Source organism: Cryptomeria japonica, unplaced genomic scaffold (assembly GCF_030272615.1).
Source record: "Cryptomeria japonica unplaced genomic scaffold, Sugi_1.0 HiC_scaffold_168, whole genome shotgun sequence".
Lineage (NCBI taxonomy): Eukaryota > Viridiplantae > Streptophyta > Pinopsida > Cupressales > Cupressaceae > Cryptomeria > Cryptomeria japonica.
In genome coordinates, this window is record NW_026728990.1 from 241,081 (window position 1) to 251,866 (window position 10,786).

The window sequence follows — 10,786 nt, forward strand, 5'->3', positions numbered from 1 at the left end:
AAGTCGGAGCCCGGTTTGCCCCGGGTGCGCACCTCGCGTGCACCTTCGCCAGGGTGGGCACCTCGGTGCGCACACCTTCTCAATGTTTTCTTGCCTTTTCTGGAAATTGGTGAAGGCAGCGCATCAAAGGTGCGCACCTCGGTGTGCTCCGAGGTGCGAACCCGAGAGCGCTCCGAGGTGCCCACGAAGTCGAAAGTCGGGTTAATTGCATTGTTTTCCCCGGGTGCGCTCCGAGGTGCGCAACATCGGCGCGCACCAAGGAGGGCTCCGAAGTGTGCTCCAAGGTGCGCACGATGGCGTGCACCTCTGGTGCGCACGATTCGGAGCTCGGTTTGACCGGGGTGCGCACACCTTGGCTGGGTTGCGCACCTTTTGTGCGCTCCAAGGTGCGCACGAAGTCGGAGCTCGGTTTGCCCCGGGTGCGCACCTTCGCCAGGGTGCGCACCTTGATGCGCACGCCTTGGCTGGGCTGCGCACCTTGGTGGGCGCCATGGTGCGCACCTTTCGTGCGCTCCAAGGTGCGCACGAAGTCGGAGCTCGGTTTGCCCCGGGTGCGCACCTTGGTGGGCGCCATGGTGCACTCCGAGGTGCCCAAGATTGGTGCGCACCAAGGAGCGCTCCGAAGTGCGCTCCAAGGTGCTCGCGAAGTCGAAAGTTGGGTTAATTGTCCGGTTTGCCTCGGGTGCGCACCTTGCGTGCACCTTCGCCAGGGTGGGCGCCTTGGTGCGCACACCTTGGCTGGGCTGCGCACACCTTGGCACCCGCGTTTCCTTCATTTTAAATTTTTTTTTTTTACAATCTCTCAAGTGGGAAATTCTATAATCTCAACTTTTTTTGCCTTTTCAGGAAACTTTTGAATGGAGCGCATCATTGGTGCGCTCCGAAGTGTGCTCCAAAGCTCTCTCCAGCTGCGTGCACCTGCCCCGGCCGCGCACCCGGCCCCGCCCAGCTTCGCTCACCTGTCCCGGGCGTCTGGTGCGGAACCTTAGAGTAAGAAACATCACCGTGCACCTTGGCCAACGTGCGCGACTCGACCGAGCGCGCACTGGCCGAGGTGCACACCGATTTCACCTGGGTGCGCGCGCAGCACCTCGGGCGCACCGGGGTGCGCGCACAACGCCCGGGTTGCACCGTGGCCTGTGTGCTCGGGGCGCCTCGGGTGCGCGCTCGGTGTCGCCCCCGCGCGCGCGGTAGTGCGGGCAGCGCACCCCGGCCCGGCCCGGCCCCGACGAGAACGCAAACGGGCAAAAGGTTTATTCAAATAGCATTGCGACGCCCGGCGAAAAACTAAAAAAGGGTGCAACACCGGGACTTCCCGGGAGGTCACCCATCCCAGTACTACTCCGGCCCAAGCGCGCTTAACTGCGGAGTTCTGATGGGATCCGGTGCACTAACGCTGGTATGATCGCACCCGTTATGAGCTTGTCGCAGTGTGTACTTAGCAAACCGCGACCCACGTGCGAATCCACCCCGGCCACCCACCCCCGTCGAGGTGCACACCCTCCCTCGCGAAGTGCGCCCCGTTCGCCAAGTGTGAGCCCTGCCCGGGTGCGCGCACCTTGCTAGGGCGTCGGGTGTGCACCCGGCCCGGCCTACGTGCGTGCACCTGGAGGGGGCGTCGTGTGCGTGCAGTGTCCCGTCTGCAACGCGGTGCCCACACACCACCTCGGGCGCAACGACCTGCGCTCACATGTGGGCCGAGTGCACCTTGGTGCATGTTCGGGGCGCCTCGGGTGCACGCTCGATCTTGCCCCGGTGCACCAAGGCGCTCGGTTTGCCCCGGGTGCGCACTTGGTGCAAGGTGGGCACCCAAAATAGGGATCAAGCACCAAAACACAAGTTTCGGGATGCAAAATGGGACCCAAGGACCACAAATGCGTTCCAAGACCCATGATGGGTCCACGAGAACAAAAATGTGTTCCGAGACTTAATAAACAAATATTGGGTTTTAGGAGAAGAAACATGCTCTGATGCCCAAAACGAGAATCGACCCCGAAAAGGCCACAGGCCAAAAGTGGGATGCGAGACAAAAAAAAATGGGACCCGAGGACCAAAATTGGGTTCCCAGGTCGAAGACAGGGCAACCGGACAAGAAACGACCTCTAAGGCTCGAAATGAGTCCCGACGACTAAAACTTGACAAGAAGCACCCATCAGGCACCCAACTCGACACCCATGGGATGCCGACCCACCCGGGCTTCCACCTAGCACACCTTGGCACCCACCCACCCTCGCACCCAACCTCGCACCCAACTTAGCACCTTTGAACCCACATTGGCACTCACCCTGACCCTGGCACCTTGGAACCCACATTGGCACTCACCTTGACCCTGGCACCCACCTTTGCACTCACCTTGGGACCCACCCTGGCTCCCACCTCGGCACCCACCCAGACACCCACCTTGGTTCCTTGGCACCCACCTTGGATCCTTGGCACCCACCCCGACACCCACCTTGGCACGCAACTTGGCTACTTGCCACCCACCTTGGCTCCTTGACGCCCACCCCGACAACCACCCCGTGACCTACCCTGGCTAGGGTTGGTGCACACCCACCCTGGTGCCCACCTTGGCACCCACCCTATGACCCACCTTGGCACGCACCTTAGTACCCACCCCGTTACCCACCCTAGGACCCACCCCGTGACCCACCTTGGCCAGGGTGGGTGCCTTGGTGCGCACAACTTGCCTGGGCTGCACACCAGGGCGGGCTCAAGATGGCACCCGCGTTCCGTTTTTTTCACTATCTTTCAAAACGGAAATTTTAAAATCTCATTTTTTTCTTTTTTTTGCCTTTTCTGGAAATTAGTGAAGGCAGCGCATCAAAGGTGCGCAATGCTGGTGCGAACCCGGGAGCGCTCCGATGTGTGCTCCAAGGTGCGGCGTGCACGAAGTCCGAGCCCGGTTTGCCCCGGGTGCGCACCTCGCGTGCACCTTCGCCGGGGTGAGCACCTTGGCTGGGTTGCGCGCCCTGGTGCGTACCAAGGAGCGCTCTGAAGTGTGCTCCAAGGTGCGGCGTGCACGAAGTCGGAGCCCGGTTTGCCCCGGGTGTGCACCTCGGGTGCGCACCTCGCGTGCACCTTCGCTGCGGTGGGCACCTTGGCTGGGTTGCGCGCCTTGGTGGGCACCATGCAGTGCACGAAGTCGGAGCCCGGTTTGCCCCGGGCGCGCACCTCCGCCAGGGTGGGCACCTTGGTGCACACAACTTGCCTGGGCTGCGCATCAGGAAGGGCTCAAGATGGCACCCGCGTTCCGTTTTTTTCACTATCTTTCAGAACGGAAATTTTAAAATATCGTTTTTTTTTGCCTTTTCTGGAAATTAGTGAAGGCAGCGCATCAAAGGTGCGCAACGCTGGTGCGAACCTGGGAGCGCTCCGATGTGTGCTCCAAGGTGCGGCGTGCACGAAGTCGGAGCCCGGTTTGCCTCGGGTGCGCCCTGGTGGGCACCATGGTGCGCACCAAGGAGCGCTCCGAAGTGTGCTCCAAGGTGCGGCCTGCACGAAGTCGGAGCCCGGTTTGCCCCGGGTGTGCACCTCGGGTGGGCACCTTGGTGCGCATGCCTTGCCTGGGCTGCGCACCAGGGCGGGCTCAAGATGGCACCCGCGTTCCTTTTTTTTCACTATCTTTCAAAACGGAAATTTTAAAATCTCATTTTTTTTTGCCTTTTTCTGGAAATTAGTGAAGGCAGCGCATCAAAGGTGCGCACCTCGCTGCCCACCACGGTGCGCAACGCCGGTGGGCACCCGGGAGTGCTTCGAAGTGTGCTCCAAGGTGCTGCGTGCACGTTGTCGGAGCCCGGTTTGCCCCGGGTGCGCACCTCGCGTGCACCTTCGTCGGGGTGGGCACCTTGGCTTGGTTTGCCCCGGCTGCGCTCCGAAGCGGGGTTATTGGAGCGCCGCCTCTTTTTTTGTCGGAGCGTTTGGTGGGGTTTCTCGCATTGGCTCTTCCGAGGCCCGGTTGCCACCCTGGCGCGCACGAAGTCGGAAGTAGGGTTAATTGCCCGGGTGCGCACCTTTGCCAGGGTGGCACCTTACCTGGGCTGCGCACCAGGGCGGGCTCAAGATGGCACGCGCGTTCCGTTTTTTTCACTATCTTTCAAAACGGAAATTTTAAAATCTCCTTTTTTTTTTGCCTTTTCTGGAAATTAGTGAAGGCAGCGCATCAAAGGTGCGCACCTCGCTGCCCACCTTGGTGTGCTCTGAGGTGCGCACCCGGGAGCGCTACGAAGTGTGCTCCAAGGTGCGGCGTGCACGTTGTCGGAGCCCGGTTTGCCCCGGGTGCGCACCTCGCCTGCACCTTGGCCGGGGTGGGCACCTTGGCTGGGTTTGCCCAGGGTGCGCTCCGAAGCGGGGTTACTGGAGCGCCCCCTCTTTTTTTGTCAGAGAGTTTGGTGGGGTTTCTCGCATTGGCTCTTCCCAGGCCCGGTTGTTGGGTGCGCTCCCACCCTGGCGCGCGCGAAGTTGGAAGTTGGGTTAATTGCCCGGGCGCGCACCTTCGCCAGGGTGGGCACCTTGGTGCGCAAACCTTGGCTGGGCTGCGCACCAGGGCGGGCTCAAGATGGCACCAGCATTCCCTTTTTCTCACTATCTTTCAAAACGGAAATTTTAAAATCTCGTTTTTTTTTTGCCTTTTATGGAAATTAGTGAAGGCATCGCATCAAAGGTGCGCACCTCGCTGCCCACCTTGGTGTGCTCCGAGGTGCCCACCACGGTGCGCAACGCCGGTGCGAACCCGGGAGCGCCCCGATGTGTGCTCCAAGGTGCGGCGTGCACGAAGTCGGACCCCGGTTTGCCCCGGGTGCGCACCTCGCGTGCACCTTGGTGCGCACACCTTGGCTGGGTTGCGCGGCCTGGTGGGCACCATGGTGCGCACCAAGGAGCGCTCCGAAGTGTGCTCCAAGGTGCGGCGTGCACGAAGTCGGAGCCCGGTTTGCCCCGGGTGCGCACCTTCGCCGCGGTGGGCACCATGGCGTGCACGAAGTCGGAGCCCGGTTTGCCCCGGGTGCGCACCTCGCGTGCACCTTCGCCGGGGTGGGCACCTCGGCTGGGTTGCGCGCCCTGGTGCGCACCAAGGAGCGCTCTGAAGTGTGCTCCAAGGTGCGGCGTGCACGAAGTCGGAGCCCGGTTTGCCCCGGGTGTGCACCTCGCGTGCACCTTCGCTGCGGTGGGCACCTTGGCTGGGTTGCGCGCCTTGGTGGGCACCATGCAGTGCACGAAGTCGGAGCCCGGTTTGCCCCGGGCGCGCACCTCCGCCAGGGTGGGCACCTTGGTGCGCACAACTTGCCTGGGCTGCGCACCAGGAAGGGCTCAAGATGGCACCCGCGTTCCGTTTTTTTCACTATCTTTCAGAACGGAAATTTTAAAATATCGTTTTTTTTTGCCTTTTCTGGAAATTAGTGAAGGCAGCGCATCAAAGGTGCGCAACGCTGGTGCGAACCTGGGAGCGCTCCGATGTGTGCTCCAAGGTGCGGCGTGCACGAAGTCGGACCCCGGTTTGCCCCGGGTGCGCACCTCGCGTGCACCTTGGTGCGCACACCTTGGCTGGGTTGCGCGCCCTGGTGGGCACCATGGTGCGCACCAAGGAGCGCTCCGAAGTGTGCTCCAAGGTGCGGCGTGCACGAAGTCGGAGCCCGGTTTGCCCCGGGTGCGCACCTCGCGTGCACCTTCGCCGCGGTGGGCACCATGGCGTGCACGAAGTCGGAGCCCGGTTTGCCCCGGGTGCGCACCTCGCGTGCACCTTCGCCGGGGTGGGCACCTTAGTGTGCAGACCTTGGCTGGGTTGCGCGCCCTGGTGGGCACCATGGTGCGCACCAAGGAGCGCTCCGAAGTGTGCTCCAAGGTGCGGCCTGCACGAAGTCGGAGCCCGGTTTGCCCCGGGTGTGCACCTCGGGTGGGCACCTTGGTGCGCATGCCTTGCCTGGGCTGCGCACCAGGGCGGGCTCAAGATGGCACCCGCGTTCCTTTTTTTTCACTATCTTTCAAAACGGAAATTTTAAAATCTCATTTTTTTTTGCCTTTTTCTGGAAATTAGTGAAGGCAGCGCATCAAAGGTGCGCACCTCGCTGCCCACCACGGTGCGCAACGCCGGTGGGCACCCGGGAGTGCTTCGAAGTGTGCTCCAAGGTGCTGCGTGCACGTTGTCGGAGCCCGGTTTGCCCCGGGTGCGCACCTCGCGTGCACCTTCGTCGGGGTGGGCACCTTGGCTGGGTTTGCCCCGGCTGCGCTCCGAAGCGGGGTTATTGGAGCGCCGCCTCTTTTTTTGTCGGAGCGTTTGGTGGGGTTTCTCGCATTGGCTCTTCCGAGGCCCGGTTGCCACCCTGGCGCGCACGAAGTCGGAAGTAGGGTTAATTGCCCGGGTGCGCACCTTTGCCAGGGTGGGCACCTTACCTGGGCTGCGCACCAGGGCGGGCTCAAGATGGCACGCGCGTTCCGTTTTTTTCACTATCTTTCAAAACGGAAATTTTAAAATCTCCTTTTTTTTTTGCCTTTTCTGGAAATTAGTGAAGGCAGCGCATCAAAGGTGCGCACCTCGCTGCCCACCTTGGTGTGCTCTGAGGTGCGCACCCGGGAGCGCTACGAAGTGTGCTCCAAGGTGCGGCGTGCACGTTGTCGGAGCCCGGTTTGCCCCGGGTGCGCACCTCGCCTGCACCTTGGCCGGGGTGGGCACCTTGGCTGGGTTTGCCCAGGGTGCGCTCCGAAGCGGGGTTACTGGAGCGCCCCCTCTTTTTTTGTCAGAGCGTTTGGTGGGGTTTCTCGCATTGGCTCTTCCCAGGCCCGGTTGTTGGGTGCGCTCCCACCCTGGCGCGCGCGAAGTTGGAAGTTGGGTTAATTGCCCGGGCGCGCACCTTCGCCAGGGTGGGCACCTTGGTGCGCACACCTTGGCTGGGCTGCGCACCAGGGCGGGCTCAAGATGGCACCAGCATTCCCTTTTTCTCACTATCTTTCAAAACGGAAATTTTAAAATCTCGTTTTTTTTTTGCCTTTTATGGAAATTAGTGAAGGCATCGCATCAAAGGTGCGCACCTCGCTGCCCACCTTGGTGTGCTCCGAGGTGCCCACCACGGTGCGCAACGCCGGTGCGAACCCGGGAGCGCCCCGATGTGTGCTCCAAGGTGCGGCGTGCACGAAGTCGGACCCCGGTTTGCCCCGGGTGCGCACCTCGCGTGCACCTTGGTGCGCACACCTTGGCTGGGTTGCGCGGCCTGGTGGGCACCATGGTGCGCACCAAGGAGCGCTCCGAAGTGTGCTCCAAGGTGCGGCGTGCACGAAGTCGGAGCCCGGTTTGCCCCGGGTACGCACCTCGCGTGCACCTTCGCCGGGGTGGGCACCTCGGCTGGGTTGCGCGCCCTGGTGCGCACCAAGGAGCGCTCCGAAGTGTGCTCCAAGGTGCGGCGTGCACGAAGTCGGAGCCCGGTTTGCCCCGGGTGCGCACCTTCGCCGCGGTGCGCACCATGGCGTGCACGAAGTCGGAGCCCGGTTTGCCCCGGGTGCGCACCTCGCGTGCACCTTCGGCGGGGTTGCGCGCCCTGGTGGGCACCATGGTGCGCACCAAGGAGCGCTCCGAAGTGTGCTCCAAGGTGCGGCGTGCACGAAGTCGGAGCCCGGTTTGCCCCGGGTGCGCACCTCGCGTGCACCTTCGGCGGGGTTGCGCGCCCTGGTGGGCACCATGGTGCGCACCAAGGAGCGCTCCGAAGTGTGCTCCAAGGTGCGGCGTGCACGAAGTCGGAGCCCGGTTTGCCCCGGGTGCGCACCTCGCGTGCACCTTCGCCGCGGTGGGCACCATGGCGTGCACGAAGTCGGAGCCCGGTTTGCCCCGGGTGCGCACCTCGCGTGCACCTTCGCCGGGGTGGGCACCTCGGCTGGGTTGCGCGCCCTGGTGCGCACCAAGGAGCGCTCCGAAGTGTGCTCCAAGGTGCGGCGTGCACGAAGTCGGAGCCCGGTTTGCCCCGGGTGCGCACCTCGCGTGCACCTTCGCCAGGGTGGGCACCTCGGTGCGCACACCTTCTCAATGTTTTCTTGCCTTTTCTGGAAATTGGTGAAGGCAGCGCATCAAAGGTGCGCACCTCGGTGTGCTCCGAGGTGCGAACCCGAGAGCGCTCCGAGGTGCCCACGAAGTCGAAAGTCGGGTTAATTGCATTGTTTTCCCCGGGTGCGCTCCGAGGTGCGCAACATCGGCGCGCACCAAGGAGGGCTCCGAAGTGTGCTCCAAGGTGCGCACGATGGCGTGCACCTCTGGTGCGCACGATTCGGAGCTCGGTTTGACCGGGGTGCGCACACCTTGGCTGGGTTGCGCACCTTTTGTGCGCTCCAAGGTGCGCACGAAGTCGGAGCTCGGTTTGCCCCGGGTGCGCACCTTCGCCAGGGTGCGCACCTTGATGCGCACGCCTTGGCTGGGCTGCGCACCTTGGTGGGCGCCATGGTGCGCACCTTTCGTGCGCTCCAAGGTGCGCACGAAGTCGGAGCTCGGTTTGCCCCGGGTGCGCACCTTGGTGGGCGCCATGGTGCACTCCGAGGTGCCCAAGATTGGTGCGCACCAAGGAGCGCTCCGAAGTGCGCTCCAAGGTGCGCACGAAGTCGAAAGTTGGGTTAATTGTCCGGTTTGCCTCGGGTGCGCACCTTGCGTGCACCTTCGCCAGGGTGGGCGCCTTGGTGCGCACACCTTGGCTGGGCTGCGCACACCTTGGCACCCGCGTTTCCTTCATTTTAAATTTTTTTTTTTTACAATCTCTCAAGTGGGAAATTCTATAATCTCAACTTTTTTTGCCTTTTCAGGAAACTTTTGAATGGAGCGCATCATTGGTGCGCTCCGAAGTGTGCTCCAAAGCTCTCTCCAGCTGCGTGCACCTGCCCCGGCCGCGCACCCGGCCCCGCCCAGCTTCGCTCACCTGTCCCGGGCGTCTGGTGCGGAACCTTAGAGTAAGAAACATCACCGTGCACCTTGGCCAACGTGCGCGACTCGACCGAGCGCGCACTGGCCGAGGTGCACACCGATTTCACCTGGGTGCGCGCGCAGCACCTCGGGCGCACCGGGGTGCGCGCACAACGCCCGGGTTGCACCGTGGCCTGTGTGCTCGGGGCGCCTCGGGTGCGCGCTCGGTGTCGCCCCCGCGCGCGCGGTAGTGCGGGCAGCGCACCCCGGCCCGGCCCGGCCCCGACGAGAACGCAAACGGGCAAAAGGTTTATTCAAATAGCATTGCGACGCCCGGCGAAAAACTAAAAAAGGGTGCAACACCGGGACTTCCCGGGAGGTCACCCATCCCAGTACTACTCCGGCCCAAGCGCGCTTAACTGCGGAGTTCTGATGGGATCCGGTGCACTAACGCTGGTATGATCGCACCCGTTATGAGCTTGTCGCAGTGTGTACTTAGCAAACCGCGACCCACGTGCGAATCCACCCCGGCCACCCACCCCCGTCGAGGTGCACACCCTCCCTCGCGAAGTGCGCCCCGTTCGCCAAGTGTGAGCCCTGCCCGGGTGCGCGCACCTTGCTAGGGCGTCGGGTGTGCACCCGGCCCGGCCTACGTGCGTGCACCTGGAGGGGGCGTCGTGTGCGTGCAGTGTCCCGTCTGCAACGCGGTGCCCACACACCACCTCGGGCGCAACGACCTGCGCTCACATGTGGGCCGAGTGCACCTTGGTGCATGTTCGGGGCGCCTCGGGTGCACGCTCGATCTTGCCCCGGTGCACCAAGGCGCTCGGTTTGCCCCGGGTGCGCACTTGGTGCAAGGTGGGCACCCAAAATAGGGATCAAGCACCAAAACACAAGTTTCGGGATGCAAAATGGGACCCAAGGACCACAAATGCGTTCCAAGACCCATGATGGGTCCACGAGAACAAAAATGTGTTCCGAGACTTAATAAACAAATATTGGGTTTTAGGAGAAGAAACATGCTCTGATGCCCAAAACGAGAATCGACCCCGAAAAGGCCACAGGCCAAAAGTGGGATGCGAGACAAAAAAAAATGGGACCCGAGGACCAAAATTGGGTTCCCAGGTCGAAGACAGGGCAACCGGACAAGAAACGACCTCTAAGGCTCGAAATGAGTCCCGACGACTAAAACTTGACAAGAAGCACCCATCAGGCACCCAACTCGACACCCATGGGATGCCGACCCACCCGGGCTTCCACCTAGCACACCTTGGCACCCACCCACCCTCGCACCCAACCTCGCACCCAACTTAGCACCTTTGAACCCACATTGGCACTCACCCTGACCCTGGCACCTTGGAACCCACATTGGCACTCACCTTGACCCTGGCACCCACCTTTGCACTCACCTTGGGACCCACCCTGGCTCCCACCTCGGCACCCACCCAGACACCCACCTTGGTTCCTTGGCACCCACCTTGGATCCTTGGCACCCACCCCGACACCCACCTTGGCACGCAACTTGGCTACTTGCCACCCACCTTGGCTCCTTGACGCCCACCCCGACAACCACCCCGTGACCTACCCTGGCTAGGGTTGGTGCACACCCACCCTGGTGCCCACCTTGGCACCCACCCTATGACCCACCTTGGCACGCACCTTAGTACCCACCCCGTTACCCACCCTAGGACCCACCCCGTGACCCACCTTGGCCAGGGTGGGTGCCTTGGTGCGCACAACTTGCCTGGGCTGCACACCAGGGCGGGCTCAAGATGGCACCCGCGTTCCGTTTTTTTCACTATCTTTCAAAACGGAAATTTTAAAATCTCATTTTTTTCTTTTTTTTGCCTTTTCTGGAAATTAGTGAAGGCAGCGCATCAAAGGTGCGCAATGCTGGTGCGAACCCGGGAGCGCTCCGAT

At 62.4% G+C, this 10,786-nt stretch overlaps 2 non-coding genes across 2 annotated transcripts; both read right to left on the minus strand.

Annotated features, from left to right (window-relative positions):
• Positions 1 to 1,294: 1,294 nt before the first annotated feature.
• On the minus strand, positions 1,295 to 1,413 carry LOC131867330 (5S ribosomal RNA). The gene has a single exon (XR_009365889.1). It is a non-coding gene; the product is annotated as a 5S ribosomal RNA (ribosomal RNA).
• Positions 1,414 to 9,217: 7,804 nt separating this feature from the next.
• On the minus strand, positions 9,218 to 9,336 carry LOC131867331 (5S ribosomal RNA). The gene has a single exon (XR_009365890.1). It is a non-coding gene; the product is annotated as a 5S ribosomal RNA (ribosomal RNA).
• Positions 9,337 to 10,786: the final 1,450 nt, after the last annotated feature.